We start from the raw sequence: 21,065 nt of genomic DNA on the forward strand, positions 1-21,065 counted from the left end.
TTCACATGGATTTTGATAATGAATGATCATGAATTTTCCTATCTTGTTTAAGAACACAAATGCTCAAAAAATGTTATGTTTGAAAGAAAATTTTGGAGGGAGAACATAAGAGAAAAAAAGAAAGGAAGTTTGCCTGAAGGAGAAAGAATTCAAGTAAAAGCTACCAGAACAGCCATCCCATCATTAGAAAATTAACAGGAATCTTATTTTTTCTTGGCATTAAAAATAATCCGTGCTTTGCCAAATCTAAAAATACAATTAACCTGGATGAAAAAGAATTCATTTTCCTAAATAACTACATTTAGTAATCTCCATGAAATTGACATTTTAGAACTAAAGATGAAATCTTTGGAGTTGCTAATCCCCAAATTTTGAGCTTGTTTAAGAAAATACTTTAAATATATACTTTAAATCAAACCAGTAAAATTACAGTGAGTTTAAATAATACATATACATTGGTTCTATTTCTGTAAAACATAGTTGTTCTGTTATTTATATTTTGTTTTTTAAATGAGAAACGTGGTATATGTAATACATATAAGAAATGCAGTTTTAAAAGCCTGTTGTCTTCTGCTATTGCATGTTCACACACACACACACACACACACACACACACACACACAGAGAGAGAGAGAGAGAGAGAGAGAGAGAGAGAGAGAGAGAGAGAGAGAGAGAGAGAGAGAGAGAACAGGAACCAACAACCAAGAACCAACACCCAAGACCAATTAGTATGGAAATATTTGGATTGATGCCTCTGAACATTACTGGGGCTGTAAGGGGTCCGCAGCATATCCAGGTATTTAATGTAACAGAAATAGGATACAGGCTGCAACTTGCATCCATCCCCTGGCAGTTGACAGGTTTATTTCTTTGCCTCCTTTCATGGGCTCATTCTACTCCTACTCCGCTTTACTTGAGCCCCGCCCGGCGACTTGCGCCTGGTTTCCGAAGAAGCATGAGGCAGTAACCCTCCCAGTGTTGGAAGGTGTCTGGCTGGGAGTGAAGAGTCAGTGGAAGAACAGGGCAGAGTGTGCAGTGCCCACAGCCTAGGCGGCTCGATGAATGCTGGACTGTTAGGAGGGAGGGGGGTCTGGGCGATCTTAGGGCAGCCCCGAGTCTTCCGGTGAGTCTGGGCCCCAGAACTCCACCACGAGGCGCAAGCTAGGCAGCTCTGGGTCCAGCCCCCGCAGCGAAGGGCGGGCGGCCAGGGGCGGAGCGCAGAGCGGCACGGCGCGGGTGGCGGGAAAGGGGCGGGGATGAAAGCTCTGGTTGGGCGAGTCTCAAGACCCAGTAACAGAACCTGCGAGCCAGAGCTAGGTGAAGGACCGGTCCTTTAGCTCTAGGGAAGCTCTGCCTACTTCTGAGAAAGCGATGCCACATGTGGGGTCCACAGCCCGTCGGTCATTGCCTTCTCCAGCTGCTGGAAACAGCTAACCGGAGGGTGCACCCCGGGTTCAGGTAGGTTTCCCCCCGCCCCAGCAACAGGAGTGCCTTGCCCGCTTCTGGGGTCGCTGCGGCCTGGGAAGCAGGGCTTCTAAAGCCGACGGGGGTAAGGACTGGCCAGGTCCCATTGCCAGAGGAGCGTGCTCGGCCCGGTAGGGTGCGAGCTTGAAAGGTCGCTCAGGCTAGGTAGAGGAGCGGTGCGGGAGGCTAGGTAGGGGAGAGGTGTGGGAGGACTACCTCTTGTAGGATTCCCTCCTTCTGGTCTCTTGGGGTTGTCCTCACCTTGTCTTCTTCAGAGGAACTGAGCACCCATGAGGCTTCTGGAGACTGCGACCCTTTAACCCACTAGCAATCTGGGTGGTAGTTGCCTGTCGCCCCAAGTCTTCGTGATCCCCACTCAATAATATCCAGGATGCCCCTGCTCTGGGCCAGCAGGGACCAGAGGGACTAGGTGAGGAGAAACTAGTGGCACGATCGGCCAGAGTGCAGGGAAGGCTAGAGTTGAAAGTATTGTGTACCAGCGCCATGCCACACCCGGGGGCTCCCTCCTGCTGTCCGAGCAGCCGTGGGGGCTGGGATGGTGGGTGTGCAGAACTTCCCTCTGAGGGCTGGACGCGCATACAAGCCTTGGGCCCTCGTGCACGTTTGCAAGAGGGCTTCTTGGAGGCACATGGAGCGGTATTGGTCCTTGGCGGGTACTCAAAGACATTCTTTGGGATGGTTCAGTGCACGTCCGGGATTGGGAAGGAAAGAGAGAGGTTTGTGGTGGTGGTGGTGGTGGTGGTGGTGGTGGTGGTGGTGTGTGTGTACCTCCTAGAAAGGAGGAGGTGAGTGTCTCAAGGAGACTTGGTTTTCCAGGGTTTATGTAGTTCCTTAAAACATAACAAGCCTTCAGGCTTTAACGTAAGTTATGGGTAAGTGGGATGCATATCTGGTGTGGGTAAGAAACATGGGCTTGGCAGGGTAGTGAGCCAGGCTGGTTTGGTGAGGTCTTCTGCTGTCTACAAGCGGTAGGCCCGGGAAGTGCTTCTTGTGCCTTTAACTGAACACATTGGTGCCAGGGAGGAGGTGGCCACTTGTCCTGGGAACACTGTGGTGATCAGATGAGGTTCAGCTCTGTTATGCAAGTGCCAGGCAAGGTGCCTCCTTTTATTTCCAATTAACTCCAGAATTTCAAGGTTTGTTTTTATTTCTCTCCCTTTTATCTTATGGCTGTTTGGACTCTGGTAATTGGTTCTGTATATTTCCTCTGTTCTTTCTGTGACTTTTTTTTAAGGACAAAAGAAGGAATCTACCAATATTTTAATCAGTAGGATGCAGGGAAGATGTTTTAGGATTCGTATTCTATTCAGGGCCAGAACACTATAATGTAGACAACCCACCGAAAATCGGTTTAGATTGAACTAAGTTCTGTTCAGACTGGAATTATAATTTTTAAATAGGCATCATAGGATCTTTTGATAAAACAACCCTAACATGGGTACCTTATCTCTTTTTATCTGTTTAATTTATAGGATTATTTATCCCCAGATTATTGTACAGGGCAAGTTGTATTGTAATTTTAAAAGGTAGGTCTTGAAATGGCTGTTAAATTATGTTGGCATGTGCTCTCCCCGCTCCCCTTATTCTTCTTACCCTCCCTTGCTGTCTCCCTTTCAACCCCACTCCCTACTCTCCCTGTTTTTTTCCCCCCTAGGCTAGACTCGAACCAGATAGCTAGCCCAGGATGATCTCAAATATTCCGTCATTTTCCTTCTAAACCTTCCTGAATGCTCCCTCTCTCTCTTTTTTAATGAACTGAGGAGAAGACCATTTGGTTGATGACCTGGGACTTAGGTACGTTTTCATTTCTAAGCAACTACTTTATCAAAACAGTGCGGAAGGGGATGACTTAGGTATGTCGAATTGAGAGAAAGAACACTTTGTTCTTTTGGAGCAAATCTTTTTTCACTTTCCTTTTTGTTTTCTCTGTTAGATGCCCAGGAAAGATGCATCGCTAATGAATAATACATGCTTTATTTCTCTTTTATGTCTACAGGTGGCAGTGTTGAAGCCAAAAGCTTCCAGAAGTGATTTCTGTAAAAAAAGAGTTGAATGTATATGAGTGAGCAAGCAAACACAGGAATCCAAAAATCTACAGGTATGTAGGTCAATTAATCCATCTATCTGTCTTTATAAATATTTCATTCCAATAGAGCTAACCCATTTGCTTATATGCTAAATATTTTGACATTTCTATAGTCTTTCTTGAAGTGAAACATATTTCAAGGTGCTGTCAGAGGAAAAAATAAGACTAATTATTTCAGTGCATTTAAATAAAAATATGCAGCATGCCAGATTATCCCAGTTCATTGTTCTAAAAGAGAAGTGTTGTTTTTCCATTGTGTCCACATGGTATATTTTAAGGAATGATCTGATCTATTTAAAACATTTATCTGCCAGCTGCTCTAAAATTTTTTTAATTTACATTTCTGACTTGCCTTGCTGAGGCAATATAATAACTGCTGCTGTTAATTTTATACCACATTGATCAGAATACAGCTGCGTCACAACGCTTCCTTGCACTTCCCATTCCGTGCCTCTGCCTCCCAAGTGCTGACATTATAGGTGTGTGCAACCTCTCCTGGTTTATGCTGAGGCTTTGTGCGTGCTAGGCAAGGACTCTACCAGTTAGCCTGGCCCAAGTAGTTTCTTTCACACTAGCCTTTCTGTGTTTAGAACCTTCTCATTGCTTTGCAGTTGTTACCTGGCTGCTTTTCCAGCCCAGCAGTTCAGCCCTTTGACTAAAGTACAGGCATGTTATATGCAATGCAAAGGCAATCAAATTTGCAAAATTGTAACAGCAAAAGGATTTGACTCTGATTATTATTACAGGTAAGATTTTTGCATATGAAGCTCTTTAATATTCACTTTATTACTAATGGCAGGAGCCAGGGTACATGAGGAAGACATTATCATTTTTTTCTTTTCTGAAGGAAAAGTTGTTGTTACCTGTGTTAATGGACTGTAATTTCATTACAATTAGGCAATGAAATATTCCTTTATAAAAGATTCAAGGTTTCCCTTCTTAGATGGGTGGATGGTGGGTAGAAAGGATAGGGATAGGAGGGATGCCATGCATTTATCAAATGCTGGAATGTGACAACACTGTAACCTGACTGGCAAATTGGAGATATTTTAACAAGATAGTGTATGTCTCAATCTGACTGTGAGACTATTAAAGAGTGGACCCTGAAGAAATGGAAATGTCCTCAGGAATTTCATGGTGGGAGAAGAAAGAGCCATCAGCCAGAGGAGTAATCTCTGTGAAAGAGATGTCACACAGTTAAAGCAACTTGTCAGAACACCTTTCAGTCCAGATCATGATGGGTCATTGGTAGGTGGGAGAATACCTTGACCAGGATTGCTTAGATATGTAAATCCTTTAATCTCACTTTAGGACTTTGAATGGCTTGGGAGATACTGAGTCTATTTGTCCCTCTTTTTATTGTGGCTACATTCCATACATTTCCCCTTTCTCTTTACCACTTTTAATTTGGCTCTTTTTACTGGCTTTTTGAGGATAGGTGGCAGGACCTGACTTGGCATAGATATTATGAACCTCCCCCAAAGTTTGATAACTCATTCTCACTTACCCTCTCTCTTTCACCCTCCCTCCCCACCTCTCTGTCACACACACACACACACACACACACACACACACACACACACACACACACGGAGTTGTTTTAGGGGGTGGAGTGCTGCTAAGAATGGGACCCAGGGCCTTGAATACATACCAGGTAAGTGTTCTAACCCTGACTATCTCCAGTCCTATATTGTGATTTTTTTGACATGCCTTTTCATTTGGGGCAAGCTGGGCATGAGCTAAAAGAAATCTAAAATAAAATTCTGTGATGATTTTGAAAATTAAAAGGGCCTTGACTGACATGGTGGTATATAATTTTAGTCTTGCCTCTCAGGAAGCAGTATCAGGTAAAATCTGTGTTATGTACTGAAACCCTGCCTCAAAACAAAACAAAGCAGCAGGGCAGGGAGTGGTAGCACACCCTTTACTTTCAGTGTGTAGGAGGCAAATGATGGCTCGGTCTACAGAGCAAGTTCCAGGACAGGCAGGGGTACACAGAGAAACCCTGTCTCAAAAGACCAAACCAAAAACCCTGAAAGGCAAACATTGTCAAGTTGGACTTTTGACCAGTGGAAAGCAAATAGGAAGTATAGATTCCAGGTATAGACTAAGCCAAAGAAGAACAGATAATTATGAAAAGACCCAATAGGTAAAGAGAGGTTTTAGGACAAGGAATAACGAAGCATAGAGGAACAGAAAGTATGCTCTGAAGAAGGCGTCAGATTTATCAGATGTATTAGATACTGGGAAGTTCCAGTAGGATAGGGTCTAAACCTAGAGAAGGAAAAAGATTAAGGTTGTGATGTGTTGACTTTTGAATCAGAGATTCCCAACTGAAAAACCAGAGGTGTTTTAGACATAATTTACCTTTGAGGTCTAACAAATGTAGAAAAGTACAAAGTGCATTAATCCAAAGTATACTACTGCTCACTCAATGTTTTCTGTGACGATGCAGCCCGTGACAGATCAAGCCTGGTGCACTTCAGAAGAGTTTGTGCCTGATCTATTCAATATTCATCTGAACTCCATCGTGAAGGTAAACTAAATTACCATTAAAACAACAACAATAAAAATTGTCAATCCATTGCTTTGATGTGGTTTTAAGGTCCATATAAATAATATCACATAATAGAAACTCTCTGGTGTATGTCTTCTTTCACAGATTATGGGATTAATGGATCCATTGAATAAATTGAGTGATAATGTACTTGTTTCTTGTTACATCTTTGGGAAGTGTTCAGGATTTGGCTAAACTGAATAAAGCATCTTTGAACATTCTTGCTTGTTTTCTCTGGTGCACATTCCTACTCAGTTCTCCCGACATAAACGTAGGCAAATGTGTGGTACTCATAGCACTCAGCTTTGGTAGATGTTGCCAGCAGTTTCCTATAGTGGTTGTACCAATTAAAATTCTACTAGTGGCATATAAAAACTTCTGGTTCTTCTATAATAGTGTTTTTTTTTCCTTTGGAGACATGTTCTTTCTTTGTTGCTAAGGCTGGTCTGTAATGCCTGAGCTAAAGTGATCTCAATTTCCCAAACAGGAAACTACTCACAAATAATTTTTATTTGAATTTTACTTATTTTTGATGAGGGCACAGTTGTATTTTCATAGGTTTTAAAATACATACTTTAAAATTGTGGTTAAAATATGCATACATGTAAATTATTATTTAAGCTATTTTCTAGTATATTGTTTGTGGCATTAAGTTTGTTCACATTGTTACATAAGTATTTCTACTATTCACAAGAAATCTTAAAAAAAACAAAGCTCTGATAAGATATAACGCTTTGTTCCACTTTGTTAATATGGCAACCAACATACTAGTTTCTGTCTATGAATTTAGCACTGTGGGTGCTTTGTGAGTAGAATCTTAAAGTGCTCTGGGTTGTCGTCATCTTATTTCAGTTAGAATACTGCTTCTATGTATGTTATACAATATCCATTCACTGGTCTTCAGACTCTTGACTAGTCCCACCTTTTGGCTGTTGTGAATAATGCTGCCATACACATAAAGGGTACAGATACCTCCTGAAGACTATTATCAGTACTTTCAATACAGAGAGAGGGGGGGGGAGGGAGAGGGAGGGGGGGGAGAGGGAGAGAAAGACAGAGAGAGAGAGAGAGAGAGAGAGAGAGAGAGAGAGAGAGAGAGAGAAAGAAACAGAGACAGAGACAGAGAGAGACAGACAGACAGACAGAGACAGGGACAGAGAAGATTGAAGATTGTCTGAAAGAATGTATTTTTATTGTTTTAAGGAACTGCTATATGGTTTGTATAGTGCGTTAGACAATTTTACACTACTAACAGTAGCATGCAGGTTCTGATTTCTCATCCCAGTAGTGCCCATTCTAATTACTGTGAAGTGATCCTTGTGAGTTTAAAATACTATTGACATTTGTATATCCTTTTTTAGTGTCTGTTCAAATCTTTTACTGCTTTGTTTTTGCTGTTTTGTTTGTTTTTAAGGCAGTAGCTCAGCCTGGCCCTGTACTTGGTATATAACTCAAGTTGACCTTCAAATGTCCAACTTGCAATTTTCTTGGTCCAGGCTCTCACAATGAAATTAATGTCATGAAGCACCATGCCCAACTCTTTCCTCACTTTTGATCCCCCTTATTTTATCATTAGAAATATCCTATTCATCATGTGAGTCCTTTGTGAGATGTATGTGTATTTCTGGGTTTGGTTATAGTCACCTGTAATCCTATCACTCTGGAGATGGTGGTTGGAAGATTGTTAGTTCAAGTACAGCCTGGGCCACTAGTGATACCCTGTTTTAGACAAAAAACAAAAAAAAAAAAACCCACCTCTTTTCTTCCAACCTGTGGTTTGCCTTTTAATTCTTAACATGACTTTTGATGTTTTTAATACAGTCCACTTACATTTTTTCTTTTTTCTTTTATGGCTATTGCCTTTTTGTTCTTCGTAGAAAATCTTTGCCTACTTCAGAGGTCTTTTCCTTTTTAAATTTTTATTTTTTGAAATAAAGACTGACTGTATAGTCTCAGACTGGCTTCTAATTTGAGCTGATTCCTCTGCCCTAGTCTCCTGAATGCTGGGTTTACATGATGAATGATGGCCTTATATTTTAAAGCATCTCATAGCTAGCTATGACTACCTATGGTAGGAGTATCTGAATTTCAGCTGGCAGGTCCTCAAGAAGCCTTTGCTTAGCATTGAGATCCCTCAAGTGGAGTTCTTGGATGAACAGGTGACAATCCTCAGAAGTGACAAGTTTGTTCCGGCAGAGTATGCCTCCATTAACTAACCCTTATCACACAAAGGCTGCATCCCCTAAGCCTGGTTTTGTTTGTTTGTTTGTTTGTTTTTTGTGTTAAACTGGTGTCATCAGGGTCTGGCTACAGGTCCTGAAACTCCCAGGGTTTTTTATTTTTAAGTTTTTTTTTTAATTGTAAAGGGCACATGCAGATAATCTATTTGGTAGATGTCTTCTTAAGATAGCTACGGAGTTAAGTAGACCTTTTTCTGAGATGTTTGAGTCCAACAGTACATCGGATATTTTAGGTTTTAGAATATTTATCCCTATCTAATGGGACCTGAGATTAAGCATGAATCTCTTTCATATTTATATAAATTAAATTATCCATACTGCTTGATGTTAAATATTTTTTTTAATTTTGCCTTTGTTTTGACTCTATCATGATGTGAGATCAGGCATGAAGTGTTTCAGATTTTGTAGCATTCAGATTATGGATTAAGATAACCCCCAAATTCTAACGACAAAGTGATCAAGCCGGGCAGATCAGAAGGTTGAGGCCAGCCTGAGCTGTTGAGTTTATGTAAGCACATTTCAAATATATGCCACAAATATCAAAGCTGATAGCCCTTTCTGTAGTAGGCAGCGTAAAAATGCTTTTAAAAGTTGTATGTGCCCCAGTCCCTTTCTTAGTCTGTTGAGTGTATTTATAATCCTAGTGCTCATGAGGCAGAAACAGAAGGAGTAGCCCAAGTTTGAGACCAGCCTGGTCTAATGTGTGAGGCTCTACCTCAAAATCAAAATAGAACTATTTAAAATGATCAATATTTTGCCTGGACATAGACACTGCTACTCATGTTGTCTGCATTACTGTCATTGATATATTCGGGTCCTGGTTAGAGTGGGAAGAACCCATGGGGAAGACTGACAGCTAAAATGACAGAATAAAATGAGCAAAGTAGATGCCCCAAGTTTCCCTCTGTTCCCAATCACCATCACTGACGTTTAGAGTTACTTTTCTTTAGCCCCTGAGATTTTAATTGGCCCTCCCACTGAAATCTTTTATCATTTTGTTTTCTGCATCTTTATCATTCCCTGAATATTCTGCATTCACACCTTCACTGTCATATTTTGAACTGTCCTTTTCCTCAGTGTTCTTAAGATAACCACCAAATTCTAACACCAAAGTTGTCAAGGCAGGCAGATCAGAAGGTTGAGGCCAGCCTGAGCTGTATAATGATACCCTATCTTTTTTGTTTTGTTTTTTGAATCATGGTTTTTCTGTGTAGCCCTGGCTATCCTGAAACTCACTGTGTACATCAGGCTGGCCTCCAACTCAGAGATCCACCTGCTTTTTTGCCTCCCAAGTGTTGGGATTAAAAGCAGTGTGTCACCACTACCCTGCTGAAACCCTATCTTTAAAACAAAACAAAACAGTAAAATTTTACCATGCAACATAACAAAAAGATGCCCTCTATCTGTTTCCCTACTTCAGGTCTGGATGTGGATCATTTATTAATGGTCTCTTGTCTGTGTCCCTAGGGATAAGTCACACACAAGTGACTTTGTTAGGAAACATGGACATTCCCTTTAGTCTACTCTTCTATTCTTCCTTAATTAATATGCTTACCATGCTTCTATGGTTCCAAAGTACAGACTTGCCTTGGTTACTTATCTTCCCACACAACTTTCCTTACCCTCCCAACTCATACTTAGTTGTTTGTCAAGTATCAAACTTTGCTCATCTCTGAAGCATCTTAAAAAGATATCTTCTTACCCTCACTCACTGACCCTTTTCCAATGTAGTAATTGCTTTCTAGTTGCCCCCCCCCTATGTCAAATTGGACTCTGTCCTTTAATCTGTCTTCCACTTGTCATCAGCTTTCTTTTATATATATATATATATATATATATATATATATATATATATATATTAACTTGAGTATTTCTTATTTACATTTCGAGTGTTATTCCCTTTCCCGGTTTCCGGGCCAACACAGCCGTCTATAATGGGATCTGATGCCCTCTTCTGGTGTGTCTGAAGACAGCTATAGTGTACTCATATACATTAAATAAATAATATTAAAAAAAGAAAGAAATAGTCATCAGCTTTCTTAAAACAGGTCTAATTATTCCATTTATTTCTTTAGAACAATCTGTAGCACTCAAGTCTTACAAGAGGGATTCAAATTCTACAGCAAGATGTTAAACCCTTCAGGATTTGCCTTCCATCTGGTTTCCTGCTCCATCATCTGCCACCTCCTCTCTACACTCCATCTGTTCTAAACTGTTTGCCATTCCTAGAACATTCTTTGAGTTCTTTCTTTCATCTTTGCTCTGCATCTCTGTTTTTGCTCTCACTCTTTCTTCTACTTCGTCTTCTTTTCCTTCTGCTGAGGAAGGAATCCAGATTGTGTCTTCTAGGCAAGTATTTAGAAAGTACCAGTGTTCTTGTCAAAATTGTGCTTGACTTTTTAAAACCTCCTCACATGGGGCCTCATTTTTAAAGTCAAGGTCTCACCTGGAATGTAACTCATCCTGGCCTCGAACTCATCATCTTTCTGCCTCTCTCAAGTGCTATAATTATAGATGTTTGATGCTGTACCATTGTAATATGGCCTTTTTGTAGATTTAGTTCTCCTAAGCAGATCGTGTTACTGCTATCTATGTGTGTGATTAGTGAAAATGACTGGAATTGCAAGCACTGTTCTGTGTTTAATTTTTCATCCCCAGTAACCATCTGGTCAGTCCTTGAAATATTGAAGGTCTAATTCATATTTTGTTGAAGAATCAATTCTTTATCATCTGAGTTAGATTTTACTGTTTAACAGACCACCAAACTACTGAATTTAGTTAGTATTTTTAAATCGCTTAATTAGATCCTGATTTTAAGACTGGGCAATTTGAGTAGGCTGCAGAGGCTGGGGCAGGGGGTGTTAAAGCTGGGCCTATCTTTTGATGTTCATTTGTGGTTTAAAAAGTGGCTCTTCTTCTTGCCCCAACTACTTGTTCTACATGCTTTCCAATCTATAACTAGGTAGGTCAAGCTTGTTCACACCCAAGACTTTAAGAACAAACCAAGCCATACAAGAGTTCCTTGGACATGAAATCTAGACTTGAAAGATATTTCTGCAGTCTGAATGAAGTGCTGATAGTGCTGATAAATGTGAGAAAATAGACTGACTCTCCCGATGAAGGGGACTGCAATCTTGTTGCAAGAAATCTGGAATCAATCTCAGTAGTAAGACTAAGAGATTAGACCAGGCTGGGGGCTGATGCCTTTTTTCACTATTTCACTAGCACAGTGGGCAATTTTGACTTGACCCATGGGTTTAATTGTGCCTAAGGGTACCCCAAGATGGCTTTATGGTTGGCCCTACTTTCACATCTTTTGATGTGAAACATCTACAAAAACATACTTTGTTAGCCTTGATGTCCCAGGATGAAGTGGAAGTACCATTAATGCTGTGGTATGGGGAAGGATTTCCTTAGCTCAGCAAAAGGAGCACCAGCTTTCCTCTTGCCTCTACATTAAGCTAGTGGGCAGCCTTGAGTGAAGAGAACTTTGTTGTCGTGGAGTGCCCTCTAATACTGACCAATGATTGGTTTTCTTGAATTTGTTTTAAAAGTCATCTCCTAGGAGAATGTCAGGGAAAAGTTTACCTGTATGAAAATATCTGTTAGTGGTTTACTGATCTTAAACTTTTGTGTATTTTCTAGCCTTTAGAAACTGTTGAAACTTTGCAGCATGAATTTAAATGTTCTTGACTTGCCTGATCCCCACTCAAGAATCTTTTTGAGGACTAGGATAAGTCTGCTTAGGTCTATGATACAAGCATAATATGCTAAAGTATATATGTTGTGTGTGTGTGTGTGTGTGTGTGTGTGTGTGTGTGTGTGTGTGTGTGTAGTGACTAGTGTTGAAGAGAGTAAACTACCTTACCCCTGGATAGTTTCTTCTAGGACTTGGCTTCTGTACCCATCTGTATACCTTACAATAGGGTGGTAGACATGGAAGGATCATGGTTTTGTGGTCAGCCTAGGCTACGTAGAGAAATCCTGTCTCAGAAAAAAATTAAAACAAAAACCATATATAACACTTATCACAGCTACAGCCATTTCTACAAATTGTAGATGGTCAATGGATGTTATCAAAAGGCATAGAGGAATGAGCAGCACATGGAGGGTTATTAGACTTTTTTTTATGAGTAGGTAGTGAATCCAGTACTCGCCACTGGCATAGCAGGAGCCAAAATAATCCATAGCCTGTTAATTCTACCCAAATCAGACACTTTTGCTTGTGGATACGTTTAGAATTTTAATCATTGCATGAGGGTATGACTGGGTAATCCCAGCACTCTGGAGGTGGAGGCAGGAAAGTGATAAGTCCAGTTTAAGTTATAGTGAGACTTTGTCACAAGTACCAAACAAAGAATTGTAACTTATATTAGCAAAATAAGTTTTGCTTTGAAGCCAGGATCTCAGCTCTCAGCTGGCCTCAGACTTTGCTGTGTAGCTTAGGATGACTTTGAACTGGTACTTTTCTGTGTCAATCTCCTGAGTGCTGGTATTATAGACATCATTATCATTAGTTAATATGTGCTGGATATATAACCCAGGGCTTTGTGCATACTAATTAGGCAAGAAGTCTATTAAATGAACTACATCCCCAATATTCATTCATTAATTTTCTTTTTCCAGAGAACAAAAATTTATAGACATTTAAGTCTCCCAATGCCCATTTAGAGGATCACAATAATTCAGTTGAAGGATCAGTATTTTAGTAATAAGTGAAATCAAAGTAGTTTAATAGATTTGAAAATAGGGTATTAATTGAGATAGTATTTGTGGGTCCTCATGCTTTATTTTTCTGAAAGAGCACTTTAACATATTACATAGTAAGAACTCTTAAGAAGTAGTTATTGACATGCATACATGGTATATATGTACCGATTGACACTTACTTGTGTGGTCTGTTCGTACGCACATATAGTATGTACAGTGCAAAGATGATTGTGTTCGTATAGTTTTCATCGCATAGTTTGTAATTGGTGCCTTATTTTTCCTGGGGGTGGGAGGTATAAGGAAATGTTTGTTCACCACAGGAAGGGAGTCAGTAGAACGTATTTTGTGCAGCTGAAAAATAAAAAAAGGATAAAAAGGGCAATTACTTTATAGGTCACCAGTTCATCACACACGCATGCACGCACACGCGCACGCACACACACACACACACACACACACACACACACACACACACACACACACACACAATCTGTTAGTGCTGTCCCACTCTGAGTTAGCCTTCTATACCATATATATTCTTATACACCCAAGGTCAGTTGAAAACTGGGGTAGGCAGGAGGGAGTGTTGAATGGAGTCTTAGTTGAGGGTCAGGTTAATTCATTTAACATAACCATAGATGAGGCTATCACTGTTTTCTACTTTTTTCATTGCCATGAGTTTGAGGCCAAGCTGTTTTGTAGGTCACCACAACAGTCTTCCTGCATGATGGCAGTGATCATGTTATGCCTCTAAGATAGCTACACCACAGCAGTAATCTCAATATTCTAGCAATAGCTATGAGAAAATGCAGTGCTATTTGTGGATCCATACAGAGAGGATCAGGACTGAATTTTATCAGAGATTAACAATTTCGTTGTATCATTATAAGTCTCTTATCTACCACAGTCTTCCATAAAGATAAATATAGGAGGCAAATAATGAGTTTACTAGGTGGAGGTGGTAGTTTCAGAAGGCACCTTTGTTAATACTGAGGAAAATTAATGAGCATACTGTTGGTTCTTACGTAGAGATTTAAAAATACACGCTTAAGATGGAGTACATACTAATCACTCTCCTTTAATTTGAACTTATATTAGAGGACATTAAGAATGATTTGCATGTTTTGTACTCCTATTCCAAATTAATGATGTTTGTAGTACATTTCACCCCCTGCATCGGTGCTGTGGCATTGTCCATGCGATGGTTTTCTGGGCATAGGTTTAGTTCTGAGGCTGTTATCTGTGGCTATTGAGCTGGCTTATCTACCAGCAGCCCAGCTGTGTGAAGGAGACGCTTGCATTATAATTTGACAATAGCAGCAAAACCAAAACCTAGCAGTTATTTTTCCAGGATAATAAGAGCAGAGGAAAACAGTGGAATCTTAAAAAGTTTGCTCTAGAGGAAAGGTTTGGTGGCTTCATCCAGTGCCAAAGCTTCAGGTTTGTGGAGGATAGGAAGCTATCTGACCCTGGAACAGCTGTGTAAGGTTAACTGCTGTGTGCACCAAGGGAATAGCTTGTGTTCTGATGACTGACTCCACACAAAACAAGGTCATTGGTTATCCTTTCCTTCCATGATGGGAGAAATAACTTGACGATTGGAGCTCAAATGATAGTCTCAGACCCGACTGTTGTCCACATCTTGACACAAGTATCTTTGCCTGTGAAAACCAGGTATAGTCATCTATGTGTATGTGTGTTCTGTAGATAAACATACCACACACCCAAGACAAACGTTCATAGGGATTAAAGAGCTGGGGCTTCCTCCTCTGTTGCCCAGGAAAAGTCTCATGGTGAGCATCTGTTTTCACATGCATTCTCTTAGTGATGGAGGATGATACCTATGTGATTAGGGTGAATAAGTTTCTAACGTGCATTGCTTTGCATCTCTGGAAGATCACACATGTTTGTGGAAATGTTTTACTGAAAATTTGAATCTTGGGAGAAGATATGATCATGGATTTGCCTGGTGTTGGATTCAGGCAGCTGGTCTAGAGGTCAGGAGGCTATCAGAATGCTTCCCAGTCAGTTCCTAAGTGGCTTGGGTAGATGAGCTTCACCTTTATTGTTCTGGGCTTTGGTATTACCATTTGTCACACCAAAGTCTCTCCTGATTCTAAAAAATGTTGTTTTAATGCTGTGTTTTTAATATGTTAGCATAAAACTATTACTGGGATTCCAAACATGGTTATAGGGTAGATAACCTCAGTTGGTAAACTGCTGTGCTGACATAAGGACCTATGTTGATTACTAGGACTCATATTAAGAAAAGAAAAATCTTGTCATAAAGTTTAATCCCAGTGCCAGCATCATAAATATTAGTTATATTTTATTGTATTTCTGATGCATGTTACACTAACACTAACCTTATTCCTAAAGGAATGATACTAGCTTCAAATTATGTCATCCTATAGAGTGTCCTCCTTTTCCTTTGTTGGGTGAATACAGTGAATCTTGCACTTTTGGACCTTGGATGGCATTTATACACTGTAGGAGAGTCATTTATACATTGTAGGAGAGGCTACTTTTTTGTAGCTTCCTGCCCACTTAAATATTTGATTCTTTCAATTAATCATGGTCTTGGGTGAGCACTACTAATAAAACCTTTTACTTGGAAATACTGTGCAACTATTAAGAGACTTTGTACTGACTTCTAGAGACCTCTTGCCTAATAGTTCAGACTTTTTCTAGAGGTTTCCCCTTCTGCTACTTCTCTCAATTCCTTGTTCCACCTCCCCTCTCCTCCAGATCAACTCTTCCTTTGTTTCAAATAAACAAGTCTCCTAGGGAGGCTAATCCACCAAACATGACCTTACAAGTACAATAAGACTAGGAACAAACCCTCATTAAGGCTGGATGAAGCAAATCAGTAGGAGAAAAAGGGTCCCTACCACAGACAAATGAGTCATAGATACTCTCCCATTCTCATAGGAGCACCAAGCTACACAGCCGTAAGGTATATGTATAGGACCTAGCTTAGTCCCACACAGGCTACGAATTTGCTGCCTCATTCTCTGTGAGACCCTATGAGTCTTGCTTAGTCGATTCTGTTGACTGTGTTCTCGTGGTATCCTCATTCCCTCAGTCTCCTACAAGCCGTCCTTCTTCTCTTGTGCAGGATTCTTCCCAGCGTTTAACTGTGGGAGACAGTGTCTTATTCGCCTAGAACTTGCTAAGTTAGCTAGACAGTGGACCCCAGGGATCTGTCCATTTCCCCATACTATCACACCTTAAAAAAAGACAGGGTTCTGGAGGTTAAATTCATGTCCCCATGCTTGCAAAGCAGCACTTCGTAAGTGATAAACTGTCTCCCTAGCACCTCACCTTAGTCCCTGTGGTGTACCATAAAGCTTCATTCATTATTCTCCTTACTGCAAATCTTCCCTTTTCTTGGCAGACAGCAGTGTGAGCTTGGAGTTTCCATATGCCTAGGAAGGAAGGAAATGGTATTATCTGGTAGCCTCAGAAGGGTTTTTTCCTTGTATTTGTGTCTTTGAGTGCCTCAGTAATTTCATGTCAATCTCATAGGATTTTTCTACATAAACTGTCAGATGAGATGTGCAGTTTCCTAATATGTGCCATTTGCATGTTCTTATCTGTCCCCGGGTCTTCTGTTTAAATATTAAACAGTTTCTAGCTTTGTGATAAAATGTAATTTTGGTGGTAAGCACCTGCTGACTCATTTCCAAAGGAGGAAAATGGGACTAATTAGACAGTATGTTTCTCTTCAAAATATTTTCTTTATAGGCTTTTCAGTTTCCCAGCTTTAATTTGTCTAGAAAAGACTTATAGATAGGAGTTGGTAATGAAGGTACTTTCAGCTGATGGATTTCTTATCACATACAGTCACTTCTCCCTGTAGTAAAATGAGGCATGGCTGTCATTAAAATCCCTCCCTTTTTGGAGGTGAATTTGCTCCTGAGAATGAGTACTGCTAATAGGCAATGTGCATGGTTTGCGTGTGTGCAAAGCCAAGCATACGCCTCTCAGATCACTTAAATTTGAACCACTTCATTGTTGAGGAGCAATTATTATTACTTTCTGTCTTGAAATGGGGTCTTTCTATGCAGTCTTGGCTGGGCTCAAACTGGAGATCCCTCTGTCTCAGCTTCTGGAACACGTAGCACCACACCTGGCTGTTAAGCATTTCAGTTATTTTATTTGAGACTGGGTAAGAGTTGGCCAGAGTAAGAAATGTTCAGAATTAGTGGAGGTTCTGTGTTCAAATTTTTGGCTCTGTTTCCCATAAGCCTTTTTACCTGAAAAGGGCTGCTGCTTCTTCAAGATGGTATACACCCATACATTTGTTGAAGTAAGTTCTAAGAAATCTGTCATGATGTTACTTAAGTCATTTTTGTAAGCATCATATGTTACCTTATATAAAGCAAGGCAATGTAACCAAATATGGTATTGTACATAGATGTATACACTGTACTTCTAGACTGCCAGCCAGAGGGTGGTTTACAGTTGCATTTCTACACATGTGAGTAATGCACTGTGTTAAATTGAACATTAGAAGGAATTTTAGGCTTCCATTTTTGATATACACTTCCTTGTAGGTTCAAATGACTGGTTGATTCCTAATCCTGGCTTAGTCCTTCAGATTTCAGTGAATCATCTATCACTTGGAAATTAAGGTCATTTTGGGATTTCAAAAAAAATATTGTCAGTATCAAATCAGATAATATTAGTATGCAGATTTCTCTAATTTATTTACATTTTGTGAGACACCAGTGGGAAATAAGTCAGGGTATATGGATGTCTAATAAATTTTGAGTATTCAGATTCAATCCTAGGCTATTTATTCATCTGCTGTGGGATCTTGGGCAAATCCTCCACTCTTTTTTTTTTTGGTTTATTTTATTTTCTGTTTGGATGTTTTGCCTGCATGTATGTCTGTGCACCATGTGTGTGTCTGGTGCCTGCAAAGGGCAGAAGAGGGCATGATCACAGTCTCTGGAAGTGAAGTTGCAGACTCTTGTGAACTGGCATATAGGTGTGGGGAATCACACGTGGGCCATGGAAGAGCCAGTGCACTTACCTGCCGACCTAACTCACCAGCCCTAGCCTCCACTTCTAGAAGCCTTAGTCTCTTCAATCGGACCAGGGATGGACTAGTTACAGTCTTTGGTTTCAGTTCTGCTGTGGGGATCAAGTAGAACCTCTTCATGTGTGAAGTCTCTTTCTTAAAAACAGAAAACTATAAAACATTAATTATCATTAGGTTTAATGTTGCAGTCCTTGTCAGCAGCAGCCATCTGTTTGTTGTGGCTGTCACTGTCAAAAGCAAGATGTGAAAATGGCCCATGGGTATTTCAATTTTACACACACACACACACACACACACACACACACACACACACACACACCCCTTGACTTTCATTCACACCTTAAGTTTTCTGTTGTTTTTGTTTTGGTAGTCCAGCTGACATGATTCAAATTAAGAGCTGTCTCTTGGAAACCACTGAAATAGAGGACCAGAAGGGATAGTGGAATCATATTTTTCATTTTTTTTCTCTTCAAAGATGCAGCTTAGGAAGACTTACAGAGGTAGCAAGGGCTGCTTCAAGGCAAAACCACCACTAAGGCACTACTAGTAGCTCCTGTTTTTAGTTGAAACCCTGATTTATTTAGTTACTTAATAGTATTTGTTTCATTTAAGACAGCATCTACATAGCTCAGGATTGACTTAAATGCATAGTCCTATGCCTCAGTATCCCAAGAATTTTAGGATTTATAAACATGCAAAGTACATACACAGTTTTGATCAAGGATTCCCTCCCCAAAATTCTTAAGTGTTAAAATATTAGGGTTCTCTTCCTTTCTACCTTATGACCCTTTTCCCATTCGGATAACAGCACTTCTCTCTCCCTAAAGAAGACTGACTTCTTTTTAAAAGACATTATCTTAGATAGACTCAGTGTACTTATAGGGGTCTTTAAAAGCTATCTGTGCTTTCACAGCCCTCATATCTGAGTATAAGAACTGCTGAGGATTTTAACTTTCTTTGACTTTTATCCCTAGTTAATGCCTCATTGATGTCCTTCCTGTAAGAGATATGATTACATCTGTTTTCTCTGATATTAGCTATCATGAAAGAAAGCTTATGAGTCAGGTGCTCTCTATATTGCCATGTTTAATGTGTTAAATGGGTCAAGAAGTAGATAGTAAATCATTTTATGGATGAGGAAACATTATATTGTAGTTAGCTTCCACAAGGTCAAACTGCTAGTAACCAATGACCTTGAGGTTTTATTGCACAATAAAGAGGAAAATTTTGAGGTGTGGTATTTGTACTTTTGCCAGGGCATGCTCATAGTTTATATGGTCTAAAGCTGTATTTTACAAAGTGGTTCAGACTGCATTTTGAAAGTTGAAGACAAACGTATATGTAATTGAACAGTATGACTCTAATACACTTAGAAGAAAGGACAAAATAAGATTAATTCCAGCAAATTCTTGATTCTATTTTATAATTTCCTTTACTGTTCTGTGCATGTGTGTGGTGTAGTTTCCATAGCTGTAATCAGTGGTCTACTTTTTAAGTTTTACATTATTAACTCAAGTTGTTAGATGTCTCTGTAATTATTATCATAAGTAGCCCACAAATTGTTTCAGAGTTTTATCTTGTAAAAGTAATGCTGAATTAAAAGCTGTCTGGGATACACCATTTGGCCAAGAAAAGAGAATATCAGGAAGATTCTATTAGTCAAGAATCTCAGTAGTTAAACTAGTAATTTCATCTGCTACCTGGGAGAGGGGATATAATAATCAGAGGCAGAAAATCAAAATATGATTAGTGAGATATATAATATCTCACTAATAAAATATAATACAAATACGAGAATTTAGTTGCATGTATCTGTAATATCAACACGTGGGTTGATAAAACAGGAGGATGGCAAGTTTGAGGTGAGTCTGTACTGCATTCTCCAAACTAAACTATTCTCCAAAAATAGAAGTAGAGGCCAGCAAAATGACTTAGCAGGGAGACTTGAATTTGATCCCCCAACCCATGTAAAGGAAAAAGGAGGGAACTGAATCCCCAAGGTTATCTTCTGGCTTCTACACATGCACATCATGTACTTATATATACATATGCTACTAATAATAAATAAAATGAAAATTGAGACCTAGTAGATGTCTCCTCACTAAAATGATTGCAGTGTAACCACCATCTCCAGTATCCACATAACAAACTGGATGTGGTGACACATGCCTATGATCCCAATATTAGAAGGGCAGATTAAAAAGGCATGCTAGCCAACCAGCCTAGCTGAATCTTCATTTCAAGTTAGTGAGAGACCCTGTCTGAAAAGATAAGAAGGGAAAAGACTCAGGAAAACACTAAACATTGATATCTAGCCACTACACATTTGTTTGTGTGAATATACATAACTAAAAATGGGTACATACACACAGTAACCAATACAAAATAAGCTGTCCAGTTGGTTTGTGTTTTGAGGCAAGGTCTCAATACATCATCCAAAGCTGGCTTTAAGTTCCTGGGCTTATGGTGATGCTTCTGCTTCAGCTGTCTGCTAACTAACCTGGACTATAGGTGCTCACATCTCACCTGGTCTAGACTGGTTGGTTTTGAATCAAGACTCTGACCTTGAAACAGGGCTCTGTCTACAGGCACTTGATGCCTCTGAAATGGAGGGAACACTGTGTGGGAAGTATGCACTTTGCCTGACATACTGTGATAGACAGACTGCTAGAAAATGCTGCTTCCCTCCAGAGATGTAATTTTGCCATGAAATTGAGTGTGCTATTTTGGTGCTGCTGTTTGGATGAAACTTGACTTTTTTAGGTTTTTAACTGAAGTGTACATAGTGCTGTGGATTTTCTAATTGTGAAAAAGACAGGCTGAATTTGTAGTTTACACTTATTAAATCCTTTTTATTTTTGCTGTGTTTTTGGAACACAGTTTTGCTGTGTTTTTGGAACACAGTTTTGGTCTCATATTGCTAGGCAAGCCTTCAAC

The 21,065-nt window shown here is 39.9% G+C and overlaps 2 long non-coding RNA genes across 7 annotated transcripts in view; one reads left to right on the forward strand and one right to left on the reverse strand.

Annotated features, from left to right (window-relative positions):
• The first annotated feature begins 1,240 nt into the window (after positions 1-1,240).
• Positions 1,241-21,065, forward strand: part of LOC120099382 (uncharacterized) — an 81,711-nt gene continuing 61,886 nt past the window's right edge. For all 6 annotated transcript variants that reach the window (XR_005498560.2, XR_005498557.2, XR_005498563.2 and 3 more), the window contains exons 1-3: positions 1,241-1,458; positions 3,482-3,583; positions 6,027-6,107. This is a non-coding gene — a long non-coding RNA (uncharacterized LOC120099382). The remainder of the gene's footprint in view (positions 1,459-3,481; positions 3,584-6,026; positions 6,108-21,065) is intronic.
• Positions 13,036-18,898, reverse strand: LOC120099383 (uncharacterized). The gene is made up of 3 exons (XR_005498567.2): positions 18,120-18,898; positions 16,403-16,506; positions 13,036-13,429 (listed from the first exon to the last, which is right to left on the reverse strand). It is a non-coding gene; the product is annotated as an uncharacterized LOC120099383 (long non-coding RNA).

This window comes from Rattus norvegicus, chromosome X, assembly GCF_036323735.1.
Source record: "Rattus norvegicus strain BN/NHsdMcwi chromosome X, GRCr8, whole genome shotgun sequence".
In the NCBI taxonomy this organism is placed as follows: domain Eukaryota; kingdom Metazoa; phylum Chordata; class Mammalia; order Rodentia; family Muridae; genus Rattus; species Rattus norvegicus.